The sequence below is a fragment of the Coenobita brevimanus genome, chromosome 6, assembly GCF_032717465.1.
Source record: "Coenobita brevimanus isolate Jiangsu-jjx chromosome 6, ASM3271746v2, whole genome shotgun sequence".
In the NCBI taxonomy this organism is placed as follows: domain Eukaryota; kingdom Metazoa; phylum Arthropoda; class Malacostraca; order Decapoda; family Coenobitidae; genus Coenobita; species Coenobita brevimanus.
The window spans coordinates 30,846,498-30,873,653 of NC_136959.1; the positions used below are offsets into that span (position 1 = coordinate 30,846,498).

A 27,156-nucleotide genomic window follows, 5' to 3' on the forward strand; every position below is an offset into this window, starting at 1 on the left:
TGAGTATTTGAAATAAACAGGGATAAAATTATTTACATTAATGCAAGATTATGTGCCAAATTGATTGCTTGAACGTGCGTGTGTGCTTAGATCCATTCATATCCCAGTCAACAATCAGGCGAACAAATCAGCGGTCAGTAAACACTAAACAAACCCTCCCACGGGACTTCATCTTGAGAAATCACACAAGCAGCTTCACGAAAGGCAATTAGTATCCACCGGTTGCCGTGTGAGAGATCTTGGTATTGTTGGTGTGTTGATCCAGTGATTTCTCTCTCTCTCTCTCTCTCTCTCTCTCTCTCTCCACCAGTTCCTTGCTCTCATCACCTCCTCCTCTTGGCTGTTATTGCCTCTCACATCTATGGACACTGGTCTCATACAGATGACCATTTACAAAAGGAGACGAAAATAGAAGAGAGAGAGAAAGAGAGAGGGGGGGGATGGGGGAGGGGGGTTAGAGTCCCGTGAGTGGTGTATATCTATAATTTTTAACTGTCAGAATCTGTGAAGGTCATATGAAGGTTTAAGAGTCAACGGCTGAAAATCTGGAACATGGTTGATCGAGCGACCTATGTTCATTGTACTTTCTTTCCAACGATGTGTGTAGATCCGTTGCAGTTTTAATAATTTTAGAGATAATTTTAGAGTAAATCTGAGAGATAAGTTTGGGCGGCCAGTTGGTAGCCTACGTTTGACTTTTTGCTGCAATATTTTGGTGAATTTTGACAACTCTCTTACACATACAGTATATGACTATTATTCTTTTCTACAGTATGTTTTCGCACAGTTGTGTAAATCCGCTGTAGGTTTATTAGCTTCCAAGATAACTTGGTTTTGGTGCTCAGTTTGATGCCTTTTCAGCAAAATGGTGACAGGTTTTGAGGAAAGTCACTTAAGTATCGGCTGGTACCTTTTCATAAGTTTTCAACGATGTTTATCGATATGTTTTGCATTTAGTAACCTCCAAGATAATTCAGTTTTGGTGTTTTGCTCTGCAGTCCACCTATTTTTGCCATAATGAAACAACACAGACAACAGAAGCCTTCAACTGGGACATGGAGAAAAACCACAAGTATATACCAATGTAGGCAGTTAGCAGGTGTGAAACTTGTGGCAATATAAAACTATTAACAGGCTTTTACGGAACAATACTAATGCCATGAGGTATTTTTTTATTACCAATTATTTAGCCATATAAAGAAAATACATGTAGCCAGGATGTACGAGGTATTACTGAACACGGAAAAGGCAATGTGTAAAAAAATACCAGAGTTAGGAGAATAAAACTTGGAATAACCTAGCATGGACGGGAGGCGGAATAACGTCCTGACTGACTGTGTTGCTACGATTTGTATACCAGTACTGATGCAAAACTTATTATTAGTGGGATGAATTCTCTCTCTCTTTCTTTCTCTCTCTCTCTCTCTCTCTCTCTCTCTCTCTCTCTCTCTCTTTCTCTCATACTTCACTACCAAAGTATTGATGTTTTCCTATTCTTTAGGTGAGGGAACGGGGGTAAGGCCATGGAGGGGGTGATTCTGGTCTCATAAACACCTTAAATTGTCCGGGATATGTGTCTGGAGAGAGAGAGAGAGAGAGAGAGAGAGAGAGGTGGCTTTGCAGAGTGTATTTTGATGAACTTACATGGTGGAGGTTCAGCTACAGAACAGAAAATATATTGCCAACTTTTGCTGGAGTAGGAAAAGTTGTGTACATTGAACTGAAGATAAAATAGAAAATATTTAAGACATTATATGAATCCGTCTCGTTATACGTAAAGCCTTGTACCTGTAAGAAATTTGTTATGACAGATTTATAACATTTTCTGCAGATTTTGTATGTTCTTGCTCTCCAAAGAAGTTGCCCAATATTTCTGCCAGTGGTTTCCAAAGTCATATTAGATTCCCTCATTGCTCTTGACGTGCACCCACATCTCTTTGCAGAAAATCGTTAAAATCTAGCCTGGCTTCATGCTCACAATTTTGTCGATACAGACAGCAAAACGGTGTGTGGGAAGTCTGGTGGTGAAAGAAAGGTGGGATGATGTAAGGTAAGGGAGGCAAGTGGCCGACCAAGCTGACACCATTCCTTTTCTGAAGGGTTAAGCCAGTGGCGGGGCCAACATGCGTTTCCCCGTGGCGCTGTGGTGGGTCACGCGGGAAAATGTAGTCAGTGTGTAAAACGAACATCAAATATCATATAAGTGATATCCTGCCATTTACAAGGGATTTTTTTATAATGTGTTACACTGTGGTCTTATTGTGTGTCAGTTCCTAACGCTTAGCGGTCCACTTACATATCACACACCTTTACATATCGACATTTCAACACTAATGATCAGCGTCCCTAAATTCATGCTAAACTTGCCTCATTCAGTGCTGGTGTGATGGTGTTGGTGGGGATGTTCTTTTGATATATCAGTGGACTGAGTCTATGAAAGTTCAGTAGATTATGTTTTAACAAAATACAATATATTTACCTGCTCCCTGCCCCCGACTACGATCGTAATCGCGCTCTTTCAAGCAACAGACAACTTTCCTGACTACTTGACCCATGGAAGCCGATGGTTTCGAACTGCATTAATCTCTTCAGTCTGATGACGTAAATTTATATCTGCAACTCGCTAAGTGAGAGCAGAGTTATGTTTCGAGCGTTTGTGTGTGTGTGTGTGCGTATGTGTGTGTGTGTGTGTGTGTATGTGTGTGTGTGTGTGTGTGTGTGTGTGTGTGTGTGTGTGTGTGTGTGTGTGTGTGTGTGTGTGAGAACAAAATAACTAAAAATTTGTACATTATTTTAACCAAACTTGGTGGAAGGGCTGGAGGAGGACCCAAGAGCAAACATACTGTTTTTTTTTTTTTTTTTCATTTAGAACAACAGGTCAAAGTTCAAGGTCACGGAACTAGATCAAACGATGACTTAGCAAAATAACTTTGAACGTTTTATCCAATTTAACCAAACATGAGCGAAGGGCTGCCGACTGGGTAAGAATGAAATGATTCAGTTGTGACAGCAATCAGTCGGAATTCAAGGCCACAAGGCAAAGTCTAAATTTGACCTGGGTGTGTGAGTGATAACATAACTAAACAAGAAATGGTGCCAAGGCACAGCAAACCCGTCCCCGGCAGTCATTTTAGTGCTGACGTATAAACACAACAAGATATCTAGGCAAAGATGTCATATATCAAAGTTTTTTTTTTTTTTTATGCTAGGAAGAAGGAGCCAAAGGCCACAAGCCAGCAAAAACTATTCCGTCCAAGAGAAGAACAAAATACAAGCGAGAGCCAAATTCAAGATCCGATCATTTCGAGATGCCTCGACACACTGTGTTTGATAGACTGGAGATCATAGGAAGCAGGAAATACAGACAGAGGGAGACAGTTCCAGAGTTGACCTGTTGCATAAATGAAGGACTGGGAGTAACGGTTAATTCTTGCATTAAAGAGCTGGACAGAAAAGGGATGAGAGTTTGCTGCTAGATGGGTGCTACGCGCCCGTCGTAGAGGTGGAGGATGCATGCAGACAGTTCAGAGGAGCAGCGACCATAGATGTAGCGATAGAAAAGAGATAAAGATGCAACAGTGCGTGAAGAGACAGAGGTTGAAGGGAGCCAGTAAGGGGAGGAGAGTTAATGAGACGAAAAGCCTTTGACACCACCCTATTGAGAAGTGCTGTATGTGGAGAACCTCCTCACACATGCGAGTTGTACTTCACACAGGGGCAGATAAAACCCATGTATAGAGTAAACAATTGTGCAGGGGTAAAAAAGGACCGGAGTCGGCTTAGCACACCTAATCTCTTAGCAGCAGATTTTACAAGAGATGTAATATGATCTTTCCAAGATACGTCCCGAGTGAATGAAACCCCAAGCATGTTCAAGGATGATGCAGGATTAAGCTGAGTATTATTAAACATTAGTGGGTACACCTGTGGAAGATTTTGTCAGGTTGGTAGGTGTAAGAACTGAGTCTTTGATGCATTAAAAACAGCAAGATTATTTTTACCCCAGTCAGAGATACGAGCCAAGTCAGACATTAGGTGTGCCATAGCCTCATCCCTTGTTTGTTGAAGTAACTGCTGAAATGGACATTGCGGGAACTGAATGGAAAGGTGAACGGTTAAGTCATCAGTGTACGAGTGGATAGGGTTAGATGTACAGCTTAGAAGGTCATTGATGAATAAAAGGAAGAGAGCTGGTGATAGGACAGAGCCCTCAGAAACACCACTGTTGATAGATCTAGGAGAAAAACGATGACCGTCTACAACAGCGGCTATAGAACGACCAGAAAGGAAGCTATAGATGAAGGCACAGATAGAAGGACAAACAGTAAGAGGGCAGTTTGGAACTGAAAGATTTATGCCAGACTCGATCGAAAGCCTTTGAGATGTCAAGTGTAATGACAAAGCTATCGCCAAAGTCCCGAAAGGAGGATGACTAGGATTCTGAAAGGTAGGTGAGAAGATCGCCAGTGCAGCGTTCCTGACGGAACCCATACTGATGATCAGAAAGAAAGTTGTGATAGGAAAGATGCTTTAAGTTTTTTCTATTAGGAATTGACTCAAAAACTTTTGAGATACACGATGTTAAAGCAATTGGACGATAGTTAGAGGGTTGGGAATGGTCACCCTTCTTTGGGACTGGCTGAATGAGAACAAACTTCCAGCAAGAAGGAAAGGTACAAGTTGATAGACAAAGATGAAACAGTTTGCCTAGGCAGGGTGTAAGCACAGAAGCACAGTTCTTGAGAACAACAGGAGGGCCTCCATCAGGCCCATATGCCTTATTAGTATTGAGGCCTGTGATGGCAGAAAATACATCAGCTGAAGAAATTTTAATGTCAGCCATGAAGAAGTCAGAGGGGGGAAGTGAAGGAGGAACAGCACCGGAATCATCTAAGGTGGAATTGGAGGAGAAAGACTGAGCGAAGAGATTTGCTTTATCAGTAGAAGAAATAGCTACAGAACCATCAGAGTAGAAAAGAGGAGGGAAGGATGATGAGGTAAAGTTGTTAGAAAGGTTTTTGGCAAGGTGCTAGAAGGAGTGGGAAGAATTCGAGTTGAAGAGTTGAGAGCATTTAGTATGGATGAAAATATTTTCAGTAGAGCGAAGAACAGACTTAGAACGATTCCAGGCAGAAACATAAGCAAAATGTGATTCAGGGGTGGGTTGGCTCTGGTACCTTTTATAGGCCCTCTCCTTGTTGCGGGCAGCATTAGAACAAACGTGATTAAACCAAGGCTTTCTTGCATTAGTCAAAGGATATGAGAAAGGAATGTATGCTTACATGCCCGAGAGAATAACCTCCATAATGCGCGAGGCACACTCAGATGGCTCCCGGCCATGAAAGCAATAAGCATTCCAGGAAAAATCAAAGAAGTACTGCCTGAGTGTCTCCCAATCCACAGCTCCAAAATGCCACAGACGACGTTTCTTTGGAAGGTCCACAGGCTGTACCCGAGTGATAGGACAGGTTAAGGTGATAAGGTTGTGATTGGAGGAGCCCAGCGGAGAGAAAAGATTAACAGCGTAAACAGAAGGATTAGTTGTAAGGAAGAGTTCAAGTGTGTTGCCTCTCCAAGGTGGTCTGGGATACAGGTAGGATGCTGTACATGTTGCTCTAGGTCATTAAGGATAGAAAAGATGTAGGCTTGTTCACCAGGTGGATGAGTGAAAGAAGATGAGAGCCAAAGGGGGTGGTGAACATTGAAATCTCCTAAAATTGAGATTTCAGAGAAAGGAGAAATGGATAGAATGTGTTCCATCGTAGAAGTAAGATACTCGAAGAATGTTTGATAGTCAGTAGAATTAGGGGATAAGTAAACAGCACAGATATATTTAGTCAGAGAATGACAGGAAAGCTGAAGCCAGAGTGTAGAGAATTCAGAAGAATCGAGTTCAGGAACATGAGAGCAAGATAAGTCGTTGTGTATATATACACAACAGCCACCTTTGGCTTTTAAATGAGTATAGAGAAAGTAGGAGGATACAGAAAAGGGTCTGCTGTCAGTTGCCTCAGACAGCTGAGTCTCAGTTAGAAAAAGAAGGTGAGGTTTAGAGAAGAAGTGGTGCTCAACAGAGCGAAAGTTAGAAGAAAGGCCACAAATGTTGCAGAAATGAAGAAGTGAGTCAGATAGTGGTTCCAGGAAGCTCAAGTCGTCACCGGGAAAGGGGCGGAAGGTTTGGGGCATTTATGGTCCCCCCCCCCCCCCGGGCACTCTGAGGCCCTGTGTTGGATAGCCATAATTTTCTTTTGAATTTTGGAAAAGGAAATGTAGTGTGTACTGTGCATGTAGTTTGGTGTAGATAATTAGAGAAACTAGTATTTGAGAGCATTCTGGCCTACTCTTTATGTTACTGAGACACTAAAAAAGTTCAGCAAAGGGGGATGGTCAGGAACTAGTCCTGAGGGCTGATGATACGGGAGCTCCAGCACTTCCTGTCATCAGCTTTCCATCCACCTCGAGAGTACTGCCCTGCTCGACTGGTGCTACCGTCTACTCCTCTAGAGTAAGTCGGGTGAAAATCGACAATTTTATGACCATTTGAAATTTTAAGCCTGACCCACCTGACATTGACACCCTATTGCTAACTTGAGGGTGACCCCCCTGATGCAATGAGACATGTAATGATGCAGATTTGAAAGATGCACCTTTAGGTTTTAGTTTCATGTCGATATGACGAATTTGAAAGGAGTTATGGCAAATAAAAGATTTTTTTTTTTTTTTTTTTTTGCATTTCAGGGATCTACAGCCTGGGCCTTGGCCCAGTTTGGCCCAAAATTTAATCTGTTCATCAGGTCATAGCCCATCATCCCTGTAATTTTGGTCGAAATCGCACCAGTAGTTTTCACGTTAAGTTGTTAACAGACAGATGGACAGACAAACAAACAAAAAAACAGACAGCAAACCTGGTGAAAACAATACCCGTCCCCGAGCCCCTCCGGGTTGCGGACGGGTAAACAGCCTGAGTTCGAGTTTAACAGACTTTGTGTATTAGGAGGGTAGATGAATGTGATTTTTACCTCTTCAGTGTGAAAAAATGCAAAGGTGAATTAAACTGGTTGATTTTTTTTCTTTATGCACGGAAGAAGGAACCAAAGGCCAGAAGCCTGCTAGATTGTCCCCTCCAAAAAATAAAAAATAAAAATCAATATAACAGAGAGGCAATCTCAAGAGCCACTCATTTTGAAATTCCTGGACTTAATGCATTTGAAAGACTGGAGGTCATTGGCAGTAGGAAAAATAGACAGAGAAAGTCAGTTTCAGAGTTGACATGCTGCATACATAGAGGAGTGGGAGGAGTGATTAATACATGAATTAGAAAGTTGGACAGAAAAAGGATGAGAATTTGTTGCTAACTGGGTGCTATGCAGCTGGTGTAATGGTAGGGGGCTGCAAGTAGACAGTTCATCGCAGCAGTGACTGTTGAAGTATCGACAAAAATGAGATCAAGATGCAACAGTGCGGCGAAGAAATAGATGTTGAAGCGAGCCAGTAAGAGGAGAGTTTTTCATTCATTCATTGCCAGACGCCATGTATCCCAGACGGGGTGGCCAATGGCTCAGAGTTAATTGTTTTACAGGGAGGGGCACTAATCCTCCACCAACTCCACTTGACACGTAGGGATGCCAACAGCATCTGGTGTTCCCAGGCGGTCACCCATCCAAGTACTAACCAGACCCAACGTTGCTTAACTTCGCTGATCGGACGGGAAGCAGTGTACTCAACGTGGTATGGCTGAATGAGATTAAAACCCTCTGACTCCTCCTTGTCGAGAAGAGATATATGTGGGGAGCCTCCCCATTCATTAGATTTATTGTCTACACAGGGGCGAACAAAACACGTGTATAAAGTCAAATGTGCAGGGGTAAAGAAGGCACAGAGTGGGCTTAGCATACCTAATCTCTTGGAAGCAGATTTTACAAGAGAGGTAATAATGTTCTTTCCAAGATAAATCCCGAGAGAATGAAACCCTAAGTATGTTTAAATATGATGCAGGATTGAGCTGGATATAGATAAACATTAGAGGATATTCCTCTGGAAGATTTCGATGGGTTGAACTGAGTTTTTAATGAACAACAAGATTACTTTTACCCCAATCTGATATATGAGCTAAGTCAGACATTCAGTGTGCCATAGCCACATCCCTCTTTTTTTTTTTTTTTTTTTTTTAAGTAACTGCTGAGATGGACGCTATGGGAAACGAGTGGAAAGGTAAAGGGTGGAGTCATCAGTATATGAGTGGATATGGCTAGATGTACAGTACGGTGTAGAAGGTCGTTGATGAATAAGAGGAAGAGAGTTGGTGATAGGACAGAGTCCTGAGGAACACCACTATTGACAGCTCTAGGAGAAGAATGGCGGCCATCTACAACAGCAGCTACAGAATGACTAGAAAGGAAGCTAGAGAATAAAGCACACATAGAAGGATAGAATCATTAATAGGGAAGTTTGGAAATTAAAGATTTATGTCAAACTCAATCTAAATCCTTTGAGATGTTAAATGCAATGGCAAAACCTTCGCCAAAGTCCGGAATGGAGGATGACCCTGGAGTCTGAAAGGTATGTGAGAAGATTGCCAGAGGAATGTCCCTGGCAGAATCCACACTGACGATCGGAGAGAAAGCTGTAGTAGGAAAGATGGTATTTTATAAAAAGATTCAAAAACTTTTGAAATACAGGATGTTAAAGAAACTGGGCAATAGTTAGAAGGCTGGGAATGGTCACCCTTCCTTGGGACAGGCTGAGGTGCAAGCTTCCAGCAAGAAAGAAAGGTAAAAGTTGAAAGACAAAAGCGAAAGAATTTCCCTAGCCAGGGTGTAAGCACAGAAGCACAGTTCTTGAGAACAACAGGAGGGACCCCATCAAGCCCTATGCCTTGTTTGTACTGAGGCCAGCGATGACAGAATATTCTTCAGTTGATGACATTTTAATATCAGCCATGAGGAAGTCAGAGGAGGAGGGGGAAGTGATGGAGGAACAGCGCCCGAATCATCTAAAGTGGATTGGAGGAGAAAGTCTGAGTGAAGAGTTCTACTTTGTTAGTAGAAGAAACAGTCATCAGGTCAGAAAAGAGTAGGGAATGATGATGAGGTAAAGTTGTTGGAAAGGTTTTTGGCAAGGTGCCAGAAGGAACGAGAAGAAGTTGAGTTGGAGAGCTCAGAGCATTTATTATGTAAGATATTTTTAGCAGTACAAAGGACAGACTTAGCACAGTTACGGGCAGAAGCATAAAATATATGAAATTCAGTGACTGGTTGGCTCCAGTACCGTTTGATGGCCCTCTCCTTGTTGAGGACAGCATTGCAATAAGCATGATTAAGCTTTTTTTTTTTTCATTAGTAACAGGATAGGAGAAAGGAATCCATGCTTTCATGCACGAGAGAATAACTTTCAAAATGCACAAGACACACTCAGATGGCTCTCGGCCATGGAAACAATAATCATTCCAGGGAAAATCAAAGAAGTACTGCCTGAGGGCCTCCCAGTCGGCAACTCCAAAGTACCAAAGCCACCATTTCTTGGGAGATTTCGCAGGCCTTAATGGAGCAATAGGATACGTTAAGGTGATAAAGTTGTGATCAGAGGAGACCAACTGAGAGTAAAGATTAACAGCATAAACAGAAGGATTTGTTGTAAGGAAGAGGTCAAGTATGTTATAACTCTCTCCAAGTTGGTCAGGGATAAGGGCATGATGCTGTCGAAGCTGCTGTAGGCCATTAAGGATGGAAAAGATGTAGGCTTGTTTATCAGGTGGATGAGTGAAAGGAGATGAGAGCCAAAGGTGGTGATGAACATTGAAATCGCCTAGAATGGAGATTTCAGAGAAAGGAGAAATTGGTAGGATGTGTTCCATCATAGTAGTAAGGTTGTAAAAGAATTTTTCATATTCGGTAGAATTAGAGGATAAGTAAACTATCTATCTATCTATATACCTAGGCTGCTTCCCCCAAGGAAAGGGAGGTAGCCGAGACAGGACGACACACTCCCCATTTACTCATCCATTCAAACACATTCATTCGCATCTTAGCCCCAAAGGGGAGAACGGACAGATCCTCACCGCACCACACCGCACAAGGGTCAACTGCGCAATGCAATCAGTGACATCTGAAGCAGGGCCCGACAGCAGAACTGGTTTACCCCTGCCACATCATAACAGACCCATTCCCTTACCCACACCTGACCTGACTAGCTGATCAGACCAAATGCGGGAGAATATCCCCTCAGGGCTGAGTCATCACTTATTCATTCACAATTTCTCTCCATTTATTTCTGTCACGCACAACCACTCTTCCATGCTCAACAGACATCCCTCTCGCATCCAACGCTCTCTTCACACTGTCCATCCATCCTATTTGTGGTCTTCCTCTCAGCCTTACACCTCTCACATCAGATCTAGTTATCTTTTTCACCAATCGCTCATTATCCATTCTCTCCATATGCCCAAACCATCGCAACACCCTCTGGTCAACTCTACCAGCCATCTCCCGAACAACACCAGTTCTCCTTCACACTTCATCATTTCACACCCGATCCATACGCGTCACTCCACACATACTCCTCAGACACCTCATCTCCATTACATTCAAACTTTTCCTCTCTGCTACACCCATATTCCATGTTTCAGCCCCATATAACGCAGCCGGTACCACAACACCCTCATACAGCCTTCTCTTTACATCCATTCTAAGTGAACGACATTTAAACACTTTTTTCATTCCTCCCAGCACCTTTCCTACTTCATTTATTCTAAACTTCACTTCTGCATCTATTCTTCCATCCACAGCAACATGTGACCCTAGATATTTAAAACAATCTACCTCTTCAAGCAACTCACCATTCAAAACTATATTCATCCCCTCACCATCTATCAACCTCGTACACTTCATCACTTTACTCTTATTCTCATTTACTTTCAATTTCCTCCTTTCACACACCCTTCCAAACTCCTCTACCAACTGTCTCAATCTCTCCTCTGAATCAGTCACCAGTGCAGTATCATCTGCAAACAGCAGCTGCTTCAGATTCCACTCTCCACCATCAACATTCACCAGACTCAGACCTCCGCCTAAAAGTCTTGCATTCACCTCTCTTACAACACCATCCATGTAAATATTAAACAACCAAGGCGACATCACACATCCCTGTCGCAGCCCCACTCTCACGGGAAACCAATCACTCACAGCATTTCCCACTCTTACACACGCTCTACTATTTACATAAAAACTTTTCACCCCTCTTAGTAACCTACCATCAAGTCCATACAATCTTAAAACAGTCCACAAAGCCTCCCTATCAATTCTATCATACGCTTTCTCTAAATCCATAAATGCCCAAAACACATCCTTGCCTTTCGCTAAATACTTTTCACACACTTGTCTCACAGCAAACGCCTGATCAACGCATCCCCTCCCTCTCCTAAAGCCACACTGCTCATCACCAATCACTCCCTCTGTACCCTCTCTAACTCTCATAATTAACACTCTACCATACACCTTACCCACAACACTCAACAGACTTATACCCCTAAAGCTAGTGCATTCATACTTATCACCCTTGCCTTTATACAACGGGACCACACAAGCACTTGCCCAGTCAATTGGCACCATACCTTTCTCAAAGCACACATTCAACAATCTTACTAACCAGTCAACAATAGTCACTCCACCACCCTTCAGGCATTCCACAGCACACCCATCCATACCTGCAGCTTTCCCTGTTTTCATCTCCTTTACTGCCTTCTCCACTTCCTCCTTCGTGATCAAAGAATCATTCAACTCTCCCAACACATTTATTCCTTGCACCCTTCCATCCGCCACAATCTCAGCCACCCTTTCCTCCTCTACATTTAACAATCTTTCAAAATACTCTGCCCATCTCTTCCTTACTGCATCCACTTCAATTAACATCCTTCCATCCTCTGATTTTACTCGTTCTTCCTTCCCAGACTCTCCCTTTCGCACCCTTTTCACCTCCTTCCAAAACATTTTCTTATTCTGTTGAAAATTCTCTGTCAGCCGCCTACCCCACCTCTCATCTGCTGCCACTTTAGCATCACGCACAGCCCTTCTCGCTCTATTCCTCTTTTCCTTATACCTTTCATATGACATCTCATCCTTCCTCTGCAGCCACACTTCATATGCACGTCTCTTCTCAGCCACAGCCATACTTACTTCCTCGCACCACCATTCACTTCCTTTTCTTACACCACCACCCACACATCTCACACCACACACCTTTTCTGCATGCCCCACCACAGCACTCTTAAACAACTGCCATTCCTCCTCCATGCTGCCATTTTCCCGATCTTTCACTGCGTTCCACTCATCTTTCAATTTCTCCTGATACTCTATCTTTTTCTCTCTTTTATCCAACTCACTCACTTTCAAAACCTCCCTGCCACACCTAACCCTCCTAGCTCTCACCCATCTCTTACCTACTCTCAACTTTCCCTCCACCAGATAATGGTCAGACATACCTCCACCCTCCCCTCTCAGAACTCTCACATCCAACAATCTTCCTATTACATTCCTAGACACAACAACATAGTCCATCAAAGCTCTATCAACAACCCTTCCACCCTCCTGTCTCACCCATGTATACTTCTCAAACAGCGTATTCCCAATCACCATCTCTCGCTCAACACACATCGCTATCATTTGTTCCCCATTTTCATTTCTTCCAGGCACACCATGCATACCAACTACGCCTTCAACTGCTACATTTCCCACTCTAGCATTCAGATCTCCCATCATTACCACATTCACATTCGCTCCAAAACTCTGCAGACACTCATCAACATCATTCCAGAAAGACTCCCTCTCTTGTTCATCCCTTTCACTACCAGGCCCATATACACTCACAAACACCCACAACTCACGTTCAAATTTCGCTTTCACCCACATCAGTCTCGATGACACCTCCTTCCATTCGATCACACATTGCTGTACATCCGGACTCACTAACAAGGCCACACCTTCTCTTGCCCTTCCTCTATCAACACCTGACAATCTTCCATTCACACTTCCAAACATAGATTCCCCCTTCCCTTTCATCTTCGTTTCACTCAAAGCTAACACATCCAACTTTCTTCTCACAAACATTCTCCCAATCTCCTCCCTTTTAGCCTCAATCGTACTACATCCACGCACATTCATAGACCCAATCTTCAAGGTACGAGGATAACTCCATCCCCCATCCCTTTCTCTGGCCTGTCTCTTTTTAGGAACTAAAAAACAGAGGAGGGGGTCCCTAGTCCCCTCACCCCGTCCCTTTTAGTCGCCTTTTACGGTGGCAGTATTCTTCCTAATACAACCTGGCCGCAGAGTAGTAGTACCACCCCATAGTGCGGCCAGGTTGTGTCCCCCCCGTCACAGGGGGGGACACAGATATATTTGGTCAGAGAATGACAGGATAGCCAAAGGCAGAGAAAAGAGAATTCAGAAGCTCCAAGTTCAGGAAGACGAGAGCAAGATATGTTGTTGCACACATATACACAACAGCCACCTTTAACCTTGAAGTGAGTACTGAGAAAGTAGGAGGGTACAGAGCTGGATTTGCTATCAGTCGTACGAGATGGTTAAGTCGCTGTGAGGAAGAGAATGTGAGGTTTAGAGGAGGAGAGGTGGTATTCAAGAAGGAGGAAGTTAGAGGAAAACCTGCAAATGTTGCAGAAATGAAGAATGGAGTCAGACAGTGGTTCCAGACAACTTGCTTGGTCGTCACCGGGAGAGGGGATGATGGTAGGGGCTTTTATGGTCTCTCCCCCCTCTTTTTGGATTCTGAGGCTTGGTGTTGAGATGCCATTTTTTGAAATAGGAAGTATAATGCGTATTGTGCATGTAATTGGGTGCTGACATTTATAGAAGCTTATACTGGAGAGTATGCTGGCGTACTGTTTGTGTTACTGAAACTGAAAAATTCAGTAAAGGGAGTTGGACAAAAGCTAGTTTCGAGGGCTGATGAAACGGTAGCTCCAGCTCTCCCTGTCAGCAGCTTTCCATTTAAGTTAGGAGTATTGCCCTGTTCGACTGCTGTTCCAGTCTACTTTCGGTGATAACAAGAACTAACTAATCACCGGATCGGAGGGTTGAAGCCAAATTCAAGTTCTCTTGTTAATAAACGTGATATACTGAAGCTGTCCTTTCGTGCTGAGTATTTGCTAAGCTCTTCGATAAGAGAGAGAGAGAGAGAGAGAGAGAGAGAGAGAGAGAGATCTGTCGTGGACTGAGGTAATCAAAGTGACAATTAAGTCTGATGGGTGACAACCCACCACTACACCATGCCTCTCCCACACGTCTTTACTCTTTAAATCTTGTTGCAGCAATTAGTCTGGTTTATTATGCTATTTACTCATGTGTGTGTGTGTGTGTGTGTGTGTGTGTGTGTGTGTGTGTGTGTGTGAGAGAGAGAGAGAGAGAGAGAGAGAGAGAGAGAAGGGGAGTCAGCGATGGTCATAACATTTTGTAGGATGAACAAGGATGTGTCTATTAATGAAAGTAGGGGAAGAGATTTTTATTCATTCTGTGCAATGTGACGTGCTCAGACAGGCAAGGGAGAGCACTTAATATAGGCAGCAGTGATATAAAACTAAAGTAGTGCTTAGAACCTTCGTAATATATCAGCACGGTGCTTAATACCAGACAACATTTACTATTCAGCATTAATAGGACTTGATGGAGGGTGGCTTAGAGTTGTGAGTTGTGACAAAGAGTCTAGAGGGGCATATTTTGGATTGTTTACCCTTTCAGTATGATAGCATCTTTCCTGGTTTACTTTTGCAAACTCCAAATAATTATATTCAGCAAAGGAAATCCCAGTGTACTGAAGGTGTTAAAGTCTCCATTATCCCTTTTAATATACCGAATCCCTCACGGCACTAAGCAAGGCAAATCACCTCGATACTATAAGGATTTTTAGCTCAGTCTCAAGGATCAGAACCGTGGTAGTCAAAACAGGTATACTTATCACCACCCACTGGATCTCCAGCCATGTAGGCAGTGACAGGACACTTGATGCAGCCAAGTTTGTCTCGAGGCACTTCATTATAAGCATCACTTTGGTTACCAGTTTGTCGCAGGTTAGGAGGTCCATCTGAACCAAAATACCAGCCCTCACTGGAAAGGAACGTGAATGCTGGATGAACCAGGGTTCCCTGTCGGCCAGTTGGTATGCCCCTGACACACGGTGTGAACCCTCATTATCACCCGATCTGTCAACAACAGCTTCTTCAGAAAGAATTGTTGCTGATACTGGGGTTACACTGGTTAACCTGGCGCAGACTACAGGCACTGTAATGCAAACACACCCTTTCCCCTCGTACATTATCTCCTCCCACACACAGCCATAACACATCTTACGGTCGGTATCTCAGACCCCATCCCAGACATACATTCAACTGACACAGTCATCAGCCCAACCCCCACACATGCTGCGTGGTGCGGCTGTCTCTGTTGTTACAATAGTCTCTCTAAACACATATCTCAAGGAGACACAACGCTTCCTTATCATCGCCTAACCTGTACTCTGTGCTACTGTTATGTATTCTGTGTGGCTTTACCTACAGTTCAGTCCCGACACGTATGGCTCCCAATAACTACACCAAGTCCCTAGGGTCAATCTTCGGAATTCCTCCTACCGTAACTAACAGATACTGAATTAACATGCCCATTACTAAACGAATAATCTAAGCAATTTCCCTTCTGTAATCATCCGTCGCAAATGCTCTTGTGTACTCAGGAAACAAGGAGGTGGGGGATGGGATTCTCAAGCTCCTGTATCCATCTTTTTTTGTATCTATGTTAAAGTGAACTAAACTAAGCTACCCTCTCTTAACCTAACTTGACATATCGTAATTTTAGCTTCGATGCGATAACAGACGAAGCTAGGAACGAAACAATCCCTCCCCCCCCTTCTTCCTTATTTACTGAGTACTTTAAAGTGCATCTGGGACGGATGTATATAGAAAAGAAGTGGCTCAAAGTTGCATAAGTTAACTGGAGAACATATTAATTCCAGTCTCCGTTAGTTGGGTGTAATTCTGAAATAATACCATCCAGAGGACCTTTGGCCTCTGGCCATTGACCGTGGCTAAGAGATACAGGCTCTCTGTCATTTATTAAAATAGCATTCACACCAATGGCCAGGCAATATTAAGGCCCCGGTCCTCTATACAGAGGAGGAAAGCCTTTAAGCAACAACCTATGCTTTAAAAGCGTAATAGTTGTTTATTGTTACGTTTGTAAAATGAAACATTAGTGGCATTAGGTGGTTTTACTGAAAGTTCTTTCACTTGATTACTGTATACAATTTTCATTTTGGTGGGTATTCCCAGTGCTCAGTGGAACGGTTTATTCCCACATCCTTATCAGCAGACATTATTGCAAAGTAGGATAGGTGGTTAATATTAACAATACATGAAGGAGGTTGGACTGGAGTTGTGGTGAGCTGCGACAGAGAGCGTAGGTAACAGTCTGTCTGATTGACATTCAGTACCATGACGTCATTATACAGTGTATTCTTACAAGACTCAGATGATTTTATTCACCTAAGAAAAAGCCTGCTGTACCGAAAGAGACGAACAGATTCAATTAAACTTGCCAATAATGTGATGTCTTTTACTATTTTATTCATGTTATTCCCACACTGTCTAGTTCAGAAGGAAACATAACATCATACTGAAGTAGTTAATGTTAAAGATTCAGTAATTAATAGCGATAGCCTACAAGTTCGAGAGGTCAGCAAACACTATCACCCCACCATCAGAGTATTGAGTCTGGCTGGCAGTGGTAGGCAAGAATTGTGCAGTAATAGTCATCCAATTAGCACTGACGGCAAATTTAAAAGTAAACCAGGGAAAAAAGAATACCATTATGGCAAAAATAACAGGTTTGCTATAATAATTCATGTGGTAACAACCTGATGCTTCAATAAACTAAGTGATGCAGCACGAATTAATGGCTTATACTGAGTACACCAGGATAACTGTAGCTTGACTCACCCTTCGATAACCCAATTAATATTTATCGTCATAACTTATCAGTATCTACCACACCCGCAAGCACACACTTACTACCACATTTACTCTTCATACTCTTACTACTACACTTAACCACACCTCTACAACACACACTTACCACCACACCTCCACAAAATAACCACCACACCTCCATAACACACACTAATCATTACACCTCCACAACACACCACCACACTTCAACAACACACACTTACCAGCACAACTCCACAACACACATCACCACACCACAACACACACTTACCACCACACCCCCAGGACACACCCACATCCCTCCCAAACCCACACACGTCCCATCCAGGCAACACACACACATTTCCCAATCAGATTTATTACCACAATAATATTTCCACAAGATCCTCGCTTTTCGCTGTTATCTTGGGGCATTTCTGGCTTGAACAGCTCGTCTATGCAACAAACGGTGGCCGGGAGACTCCTTCTTTAGACCTATAACGACGCCATTCGTCTTGGGACTCGAATACCTTCATGTTTCGAGCAGATATTTTCTAGGCAAATTGTTGATGACTTGATTCTTACAAAGTTCTATTTTGCTCCCGAACCTTATCCCTAATCAACCTTTTTCCTTTACATCAACTTATTTTTGTATTCTCATTTTCAGTATGCATTCTTTCTTGTCACACACCAAGTACCTTTCGAGTTTTTTTTTTTTTTCATGCGAGGGAGAGGAAACCAAACGCTGAGCCCGCAAAACAGTTCCTTCCAAGAAAAAACAAAAACAATACAAAAGAGAGCCAAATTCAAGATCCGTCCATTTCGAGATGCCTGGAAACAATGCGTTTGAAAGACTGGAGATCATAGGAAATAGGAAATACAGACAGAGGAAGACAATTCCAGAGTTGACCTGTTGCATAAATGAAGGACTGAGAGTAACTGTTAACTCTTGCATTAGATAGCTGGACAGAAAAGGGATGAGAGTTTGTTCTAGACGGGTGCTACGCGCCCGTCATGCAGGTGGAGGGATGCAAGCAGACAGTTCAGAGGAGCAATGACCACTGAAGTAGCGACAGAAAAGAGATAAAGAGACAACAGTGCGGCGAAGAGACAGAGGTTGAAGAGAGCCAGTAAGAGAAGGAGAGTTGATGAGACGAAAAACCATTGACTCCACCCTATTGAGAAGAGCTGTATGTGGGAAGCCTCCCCACACACGAGAGTTGTACTCCACACAGGGGCGGATAAAACCTGTGTATAAATTCAACAACTGTGCAGGGGTAAACAAGGCATGGAGTCGGCTTAGCACACCCAGTCTCTGGTTCATCTGCATTTTTTCATTCCATTCCCCCTTCTCCTGGTTTACAGTAGTCGTTAATATTACCATAAATTGTGGTTCAATTGCCGTCAAAAACGTCATGCCAGTCAGTGGTTACACATGCCCCTCAACACTGTCCCTTCATCTGATTCGTAATTCATAGTCTTCACACACACACACACACACACACACACACACACACACACACACACACACACACACACACACACACAGATACACACACACACACACACACACACACACACACACACACACACACACACACACACACACACAGATACACACACACACACACACACACACACACACACACACACACACACACACACACAGATACACACTCACACACACACACAGATACACACACACACACACACACACACACACACACACACACACACACACACACACACACAGATACACACTCACACACACACACAGATACACACACACACACACACACACACACACACACACACACACACACACACACACACACACACACACATTCCTATCACTTCTTAACAAACAGCATATCCGGTAAGACTAATTCCTGACTCAGTCACAGAGTTCTGGCCCTGATTGCACAGGAGGGGTTTGGGGACAGGAGTTTACAAACTCTAATCTTGCATCCTGCACCCCACGTGTGTAGTTAATGAGCAGACAGCCGGTTGATTATGTACCCTAAATCTGTTTTGGTCTCCTTGGCGTGAGTAATGTGCCGGGGTAAAACTATAGTTTGCCAGAGCAAAGCATAACATACTCGAGTACAGTGTTAGTTCCTACATAGACTGGCCTCTGTCTTTCCTAACACGGTGTTGTGGGTACGGTACTTGCCAGGCTGGTGACCGAGGCAGAACACTTATGCCAAGTGGTTGTGTCTAATCTCATACTGTACTAGACAAGGTCGATGCCAGCCATAATTTGCTCAAAGCCTCTGTGTTTACTATAATGAGGTTAAAGTAATATCATTAGCACCAGAAAAATGCTTAGATTTGACGTATCATTCTGAAATTTTGCATGAAGGTAGAAGAGACCAAGAGCATTGGATTCGAACCACTTCGAGCCAAGTCAAACCGATTCGAGCGAGTCAAGTCATATTATGAACGTTAAAATGATTACACCGAGATTGAAAAATATCAACTTAAGAGACCAAGATGACTCGATTTAGCCCATTTGGGGGAAGTGGAGCCATTTCGAGCCACGTTAAGCATCTCTTTATTGGGAGAGTCGGTGGCCGAGTCGGTAAAAAAGTAGCCTGCAGTTTCAGTGGACTCAGGTTCTTATCCTGGATGAGGCAGAGGACAGTTTAAGGGTTTGAAATTGGTTGAAGCAGACTTTACTGATCTGCCAGAAACCCTGCCGACATGTAAAAGCTCTCCAGCAAATACCAATACACCACTTCTGTATGAGAACAACCCTAGTAAATATTCAGAATGGACGATGGGTGTTAGCCCCGAAGGGGTGACATGTGGAGGTATATAGTATCTAGGAGGACTGCTGGGTCTCAGTGAACGGGCTGTGAAGCCTCTGTCCAAAGTCGGACACATTAAAAAATTGCCTGAAATAAATGAAAGCAATCGATTCTTCAAGCGGAGTACTTTGTGAACATGACCGAATCCCACTTTCTGGCCTTCTGGGAGGACGGCTTTATCTCGTGTTACCGTATTTCATTCACAATATAGTGTCTGAACTAAATATAAAACGATATTACATACGATATAGCGATGTGTCACGTGTATATGTTCAGGACCTGCAGTATGGGCGATGCCAGTGGGGAGGTTATTCAGGATACGACATTACTGGACTTCACTTTTTCTTAATCCTTAAAAATTTCTGCGTTTTATTATGAAGTGCCATAATATGCTGTTCGAGTATGTACAGAAGCAATGCGTTGTGAAATAATAAAATGAGGAGAAATCTACAGTACACTAACTGTTTAAATGATGAGATATATGAGCAAGATTGGTAATTGTAGTGATGGTGCAAGGAGTGAGAGCTTAGTATTCGGGAAAACCTGAGAGTCCAGCTGGAATGATGAGGTATACTGAGGAGTGTGTATATATGGGGAGAGGGAGGAGATGAGCTAACATGACTGAGCTCTGACACACACACACACACATTCAGCGCTTTCCCTTGCTTCAGCACGCCTCTCACATTGCTTTCTAAAGTGCATTCAGTTTTTAACCCTGCAGATATCTTCTCTTTCCATGCACACGTATACACACTGCACACGATCACTGTTACTCTTCCCCCTCCCCCCCCCTCTCTCTCTCTCTGTAGGTTCGACACACACACACACACACACACACACACACACACACTACAGATCAAATCATTTTTGTCATCCTAACAGCAATGATAGCTATTGTTTCTTACTTATCGCATTTAAGCTTCTGTACTTTTGATAGCTTACATTCCCTATATGTGGACTTCAACACAACTTTATTTAGTCCATCTGACTGTCATTAGAAATCCACAGAAGTACCTTCCATGTTTTATAGTGCAAAAAGTTAAACATGTCAGCGAAGAAAAATATAGTTGGTTTGGGTTCATTTAATCAACCTTGTAATATCAGATAACCACATCATTTGTGTTAAATGAGAGAAGAGGAGGGAAAAGACGTGGGAGTAGAGGAGAGGGAGGGAAGGTGAAGTGGGGGAACGAGAGAGGAAAGGAAAGTTGAGGAAAAACAGGTAGGGAACACAGGACAGACAAAAGGAAGGAGTAATAAGACGAGAGGTCAAAAGGAAAGAGGAAGGTATAATATGATTATTTTTTTATGTGGAAAACAAAGGTGGAAGGAGAAAGTGCATAAGCTCTAAATACTTTTAGTCTCTCTCTCTCCCTCTCTCTCTCTCTCTCTCTCTCTCTCTCTCTGAGGGAGACCTACGCACCTCTTTTCTCCCCCCTTCTCCTTCTCCTCTTTGTTTTACATTTCACCCTCCTTCCTTCAGTTGTTTCCTCCTTTCTCCCTTCCTTCCCATCTTCTCACCTCTCCTATAGCCTTCTCTCCTTGATCTTCTCTTCTACCCCCCCCCCCTTTCTCTCCTTACGTCTCTTCTCACAACTTAGGCAAATCAAGGAAATTTTTTTAGGTGATATGGAATTTAAAGGAATTATAACAAAAAAGGAGCTGAAAAGCTAGGAAAGAAGGAGGGACTGTTAGAAGACACCAAGACAGAAGGATGAAAGGGAAATATAAAGGGATGTGAAAAAATGTGAGGAAGGAAGAAAGTAATGAAAAAATTATGTAACAGACTGAAATCTTTGTGAGAATAAAACAAAGACCGTGAGAATAATGGATGAATGTAAGAGAGAAGAAATTAATGCAAACTTGATAGGAGAAAAGCTGAGATAAGGAAAAAGAGGGCGAGAAGAAAATACAGTTCGAGCAATATTGTACAGTGTAGACAAACAACTTTAAGAGTGTTGAAGGCAACCTACTTGGTTGTAACACTGTCTAATATGAAAGGATGAAAAGGCAAGCAAATAGTCAGTGTGAGATTAAGGAAACAAACAGGATGAAAGATAAGGGAATAGAAAAGAAGAAAGAGTGGGAGGAGAAGGGAATTTAGAAATGTAGATGCTGGATGGAAAGGGTGATTTGAGACAGGGATGGTATGACAGGTGCAGCCAGGACACAGAATCAGTGGAAGACACAGACGGTGTTGAGGGGAGAAGAGATGCAAATTGGAAAGGGAACCCGACTTGAAGACAGACATGCAGACAAGCAGAGAAAAGAAAATGCGGGGAAGGAGAAGGGGAAACCATAAAACTTACTGAAACAAAAGAACGGAGATACTTAGGAAAGGGAAGAATAGAGAAATTGAATTTGATGGTATACTGAGGACAGAAACCCGCAAACATTCAAAATGTGAAAAATAACCCCACAGGAACTAAAAGACCTTCCGTTTGTATTCCTGTTATGCTTCTTCTATGAGCACTTGGAAACACAGTTCATTAATCCTTGTCCACCGTAAAGCAACCGACGTTTGATGCACACGTCAACCTCGGGTGCTGCTGGCCAAGATAATGTGATGTGTGGCATGGCTGAGCTTCGTGACAGTGATGGTCGTAATGACAACAGAAATTTGGTGGGATGTCACGTCGGTCAGTACCTACCATGACGGAGCATCCCAGTATGATCATGTTTGAGCCTGTCGTCAGGAATCACAACTGAAATTGTGATTCTCTCGCTGCAGGTGAGCACTGTACACGGTTTAACACTCGTGAGTTATTATAATACACTGTTCGAGTAAGAAAAAACATGGATAATTTGTTCTGCCAAACATCAGGTATGGTTGCAAAGCAGTTGCTTGTTATCATAACTATAATTTTTGCCGCAAGGAAAGTTGTCAGTTTTGTGTTCAACTATAAAAAGAGAAATTGCTCACAGCTATTATTTTCAGTATGCTTGTCTTAAAAAATTATGGGTATGATTAGTATTTTCTTGTCTTCAAAGGAATATTTTCGTTAACCAAGCTGGAGGTCAGTATTCGAACCAACTTCAGCCACTTGGTTTCTGCCCTGAAATGCAATGGAGCTTCGACAAACAGAAAATTGTCATCCCGTCATACCTACCCATAATTAAGGTACTCGCGACAACTCTGTTATCATATACATATATATATATATATATATATATATATATATATATATATATATATATAGAGAGAGAGAGAGAGAGAGAGAGAGAGAGAGAGGTCTCAAAGTAAGACACTCGCGTCCACCAATTGGCCTAAGGGTCAAATGCTTGACTGAGCTCTGTGTCTCTGTCTTTCGACTGATTGTTCTCATAATCAAATGAGTTCCTTCTTGCCTAATCCATAACTCATCCACCAGCGTTGGTTCAGAGCAGATCAAAACTGTTTCCATTTAGTTTGCCCAGTAACCATTGAATATGGCCTTTCCCTGTAACCTTGACCTTCGGCTGATTTCTGAAACTCAGTCCCCTTATTCTTGTTTCAAGTTAATTCCTCATTGCATGCAACTGTTGAAGCTGACCTCGCTAGGTGACCTTGACACTTGTCTTTCTGTCATCTGAAGCAATGGGTCAGCCGTATGGGAGGTCTTCGACTACTGTATTACACAAGTTATTTATTTTTTTTTTTTCAAAATCAGGTCAAAATTGTTTTAGTTACACTGTTCACACACGGACACACCAGTCGAACTTTAACCTTGCCCTGTGATCTTGAGCTCTGACCGATTATTCTCAAAATTTCATTCCTCCACTCTTGCATGATCCTTAACATTTCCATCACGTTTACTTTAAATCAACTCGAAACTGTTTAAGTTGACCTTATCCTGTGACCTCTACTTTAGACTCTTCCATATAACCTTCAACTTGAACTAATCGTTCTCATTACCGATGCCTTTTATTCTTGCCGTTTCTGCAACCGTTCTCTATAGTTGGTCCAAATCAGCTGGTAAAGGTTTAGCTTAACATTTCTGCCCTTTGTTCTCAAAAACAATAGATATGCTGCTAGGTCGACCTTAAATTCTTGCACCACGTTTTACTACAGTCGGATCAAAACATTTACTTTATCAACACACACACACACACACACACACACACAACAAAATATAGCACCTACTTTCTCTTCGGGAGCGCGGATGCGAAAAGAGATATTACTTCAGTAGTCCCAAAGGCCTGATGAGTTTTCATTGCAGTTGTCTAGAAAGGTAAGGCAGCTCCCTCCTCTCTCTCTCTCTCTCTCTCTCTCTCTCTCTCTCTTCTATTCCATTTTATAACAACAAGGGTTCCCCAACTTATCGTATATTCATGACCAAATAATCATTGGAAAGGGAACTAATAATCATCTGTTCTTGCACTGCTGCTTCTCCAACGAATTTTACATGAATTACAGGACGGCTTTGAAAACTATAATTTCCATGTAGGGTTTTCCGACGTAATTATACTGATTTCAAGTACACGAAAGTTGCCTAGATGTAACGCAATGCAGTATGAAGTCCATTAGGCTACACCACTGTCTAAGGTCCATTTCAGTGTTACTGAAGGTATGGCTTTACCGAACTTGCAAGAAAACAAGATGACTCATCTCTCAGCAACGAAGGATATGCCCCCAAGGAAATGAGAAGGAAGAAGATTCAGAAAAAAAAAAAAAAGACATATGGGAGATGAAAAAACTTGGTTAAAATGAGAGCGCTGGAAAGCCTTAAGACAGGTCGAGAATGCATGTGTGTTAGGATTGAGTTTCGGAGAGATGAAGTGGACTTGGAGGGATAGAAGTGGAGCCAAGTGGAAAGTGAGGCAGATACGACGGTCTTTGAATGGAGTCAGGCAAAATGATGGAACTGAAGTAGCTAAGTGAACTATGCTAAAATCATTTAGATGAAACTGTGCCTGGATAAGCAGATGTTGCCTAGGAGAAGTACTGGCACAGGGAATGGGAAGCTGTGCTGAGGAACCATGGCTCGTATTCTCGTCGGTTAAAGAAGCTCCTTGACACTTCTTCCTAGGCGATTTAGTTTGCTTATTATAACTTTCTATTCTCTTGTGTCATTGAACTCATTACAATATCGCCATATTCTGCATAAATAAGGTACAAATTAGATTAATCAGCCGGATCCAAAAATAAATCGCTAAGGAGGAGGTGTTAGGGCGCCTCCTTACTAAACGAGAATATGGGTCCAGGATTCTGACTAGGAAAACGAGAACGTTGTTTAGCTTAAATGCTGACGGTATACGACCCTGAAGCTGAAGCAAACCAAGGAAAGGAAATTTAACAACCTCGTATACAAGACACGGACAAGGCGGAACGAGTGTAAATTATGGCCAAGTAGCCTAAGACAGATAGAACGCGAGGACCTGGTGATGAAAAAGCTAAGACGAAAGGAGGATGGGCAGAGATGGAGACGGTCTGCGTGGGAGAAGAGAAACGAAAATCAAGTTGGGCGTGTGACTGAAAGAAATCTTGTGTAAGAGAACTTGGATGGAGAGAATGAGTAAAATAAGACTGCGCTGAGAGAAAAAATAAACGAAAAAGAGGAAAAATAACACGAGAGCATTACTATACAAAGTATAGTGTGTTTGCGTTTTGGTGTAATAATGTGTGTGTGTGTGTGTGTGTGTGTGTGTGTGTGTAGAAAGTAACTAACGGATAAGCTTGTTGGAAGAGTTGAAAGGCAGCCAAGTTATTAACCTATTGTCCTGAGAACTGTCGATCAAAGTCAAGGACACAGGGCTGAGTCCAAGTTTGACCTAGATAGGTCAGTGTAGAATTTTCATCTGATTTTGACCAAATTAATGTCACATTTTGTACCGTAACATCACGGACATACAGTTTCAAAGAATGCCACACAGTTTCAAACAGTTTCAAGCAGCTTCTTACGATACAGTCCGAAGTCAAACACTGCTCAGAGGCGGTTTGAAATCTGCTGCTGGATTTATACAATTTTCATACAGTTACAAACAAAACGGAAGTGACGCCATGAAGCTGTCGAACAATCCATCCCACCCTGATCGTACCGAAAAGTCTGAAGACTTTCATCGTGACATATTTAATATTCGTTAAAGAATGCGGTATCTGACTGAAATGATGTCGTTTTGATATTACATCACTGAAATCAACCTCCAAATATTCATAAAGCAGTTCATTCATTTATAAGCAGATGTTGATACATGTTACCCAATGGCTATACTTCCCAGTCGGCAACTAGGCAAAATTTTAAGCTTTTCGAGCATTATTTGAATTGATTAAAAAAAAAAATGTCTATTGAAGGGGAATAACGTGGACATTATCCACAGCTGAACCATCGTTCTACAGTATAAATTTATAATTTGAGGAGAGAAAATGAGAAGTCTGAGCTACATGCTGGCAATGAGCTTTCTACTGTCGGCATCCAGTGACGACTTGCAGTAGTCGAAGTAAAGTCGCATTGTTGAGATTCGTAAATATTTTGTAGCTCTTTCAGATATTATCAGCGGGTAACAGCAGAGATTGATAACAGCAACCTGACTGGCCATCACTGTATCAGATTGGCTGCCCTGCTGAGAAAGCAAGGGTTTTGCTGGGGAAATATATATCGGTGACAGCGTTAATGTACAGTAAAATAACTCAGTTTAGGGTCATTAATTCAGCAGTATTAATCGTAAAACTATTCCTTGGAAATAAGAAAATTGTGGCTCGTAACTAGCAGGACTAATGACATCTTTGTGGAAGCCATCTTGACAAAGTATGAAAGTTTCACCGATGGCACACATCTGGCTAAGCAGATGAGACTGTTTTGTTGGTGTCAGAGCTGTGTACGACATTGTATAGCCATGATGAACCGCACAAAACGCGGCATTAGTTCAGGGTAAGGCAAGACCGAAGGGACCCAATTTTGAGACCTATCAGTCAAAGGTCAAGGTAACAGTGCAAGGTCAAAATCTGATCCGTGAGTCTGTGGGTGAACTAAATAACTATAACAGTTTTGACCTGATTTGGACCAATCTTGGTGGAAGAGTTGAGGATCAACCAAGGGGTTGAAGTATTATCTTCGAGAACAATACGTTAAAGGTTAAGGGCACATGGCAAAGTAAGCTTAAGCCATTTTTATCCGACCTAAGCCAAACTTTGTTCAAAGGGACAAGGTTAGGCAAACAAAGAAGAGAAAACTATTTTAAGAACACTCAGAGGTCAAGGCAACAGGGAAAAGTCAAAGGTCAAGGTCACAGAACAAAGTCATCTGAAATTTCTAATTCAGCTTGGACTAGACGTAATAGAAATGTTAAGGGTCAGGCAAGAATGAACCGATCGTAAGTCTCGGTCACTGGACAAATTCCAATACCCGTCTGTGGTGTTGTACTCTCTGAGTTTTCCTTTTTTGT

At 42.5% G+C, this 27,156-nt stretch overlaps 1 non-coding gene across 1 annotated transcript; it reads right to left on the reverse strand.

The window, feature by feature from the left end:
- Nucleotides 1–7,623: 7,623 nt before the first annotated feature.
- LOC145402615 (5S ribosomal RNA) lies at nt 7,624–7,742 on the reverse strand. The gene has a single exon (XR_013897828.1). It is a non-coding gene; the product is annotated as a 5S ribosomal RNA (ribosomal RNA).
- Between the last annotated feature and the right edge of the window lie 19,414 nt (nt 7,743–27,156).